Genomic DNA, 1645 nt, shown 5'->3' on the forward strand with positions numbered 1-1645 from the left:
CACGTGGAGGCCACACACACTACTGAGCCTCATTTTGACTTGTTTTAAGGACATTACATCAAAGTTGGATCAGCCTGTAGTGTGTTTTTCCACTTTAATTTTGAGTGTGACTCCAAATCCAAACCTCCATGGGTTAATAAATGTAATTTCCATTGATAATTTTTGTGTGATTTTGTTGTCAGCACATTCAACTATGTACAGAACAAAGTATTTAATAAGAATATTTCATTCATTCAGATCTAGGATGTGTTATTTTAGTGTTTCCTTTATTTTTTTTGAGCAGTGTATATTTACTTATTGAGCAATGCACTACCTGTACATTGTTATGGTGTTGCTGTTGTCATTTTTACAGGGCATGCAGCCATTTGTACATTTATGAATTGTTGCTTTATTAATGTTATATATTAAATCATTGTTTAATTGAATATTATTGGTTCTTAGTGTGCTTACAGCAGCACCGCCTTTTTGTACTCCCCTATTGACGCCCACAAATGGTTTCTTATCAGTCACTCTGCTTAAAGGTAAGCACTGGAAGTGGCATGGCTATTAGACTTTGGCACATGCACTTACTTGCAAAAACATTGGCATAGCATCTGTCATCTCTACTTTTACAGGCATCATAATGAAGGTTCAGGGAATAAAATGTTGTCTACAAGCTAAAATTGCCTGTCTATTATTAGTCTTTTATTTTGGGGATTTGTAGTTCGATTTTGTGCTAAATTTTTGTTCGATTTTCAATTTAAATGTTAGTAAATTAGAGGATTCTGGCCCTCATTCCGAGTTGTTCGCTCGCTAGCTGCTTTTAGCAGCATTGCACACGCTAAGCCGCGGCCCTCTGGGAGTGCATCTTAGCATAGCAGAATTGCGAACGAAAGATTAGCAGAATTGCGAATAGAAATTTCTTAGCAGTTTCTGAGTAGCTCCAGACTTACTCCTACATTGCGATCAGTTAAGTCAGTTTCGTTCCTGGTTTGACGTCACAAACACACCCAGCGTTCGCCCAAACACTCCCCCGTTTCTTCAGACACTCCCGCGTTTTTCCCAGAAACGCCAGCGTTTTTTCGCACACTCCCAGAAAACGTCCAGTTTCCGCCCAGAAACACCCACTTCCTGTCAATCACACTACGATCACCAGAACGATGAAAAAGCTTTGTTATGCCGTGAGTAAAATACCTAACTTTTGTGTAAAATAACTAAGCGCATGCGTTCTGCGAACCTTGCGCATGCGCAGTAAGCGACTAATCGCAGTATAGCGAAAATCGGCAAAGAGCGAACAACTCGGAATGACCCGCTCTATGTTTATCTGTTTAAAAGTACTAATGTTTTGCAGATATTCAGTTTTGAGTGTGATTTGGTTTTATAATCGATTTTATGTTTGATTTTGCCTTTAGTACATCTCCAAATGCAAAATAAAATGCAAATCGAATGCAAAATCAACAAAACCCCAAAATCGAACATAAATAGATATTCAATGCATCTGGAAAGTATTCACAGCGCTTCACTTTCTCCACATTTTGTTATGTTAGAGCCTTATTCCAAACTGGAATAAATTCATTTTTTCCCTCAAAATTCTACACACAATACCCCATAATGACAATGTAAATAAAGAGTTTGAGATTTTTGCTAATTTATTAAAAATAAAAAA

This window comes from Pseudophryne corroboree, chromosome 5 (assembly GCF_028390025.1).
Source record: "Pseudophryne corroboree isolate aPseCor3 chromosome 5, aPseCor3.hap2, whole genome shotgun sequence".
NCBI lineage: Eukaryota > Metazoa > Chordata > Amphibia > Anura > Myobatrachidae > Pseudophryne > Pseudophryne corroboree.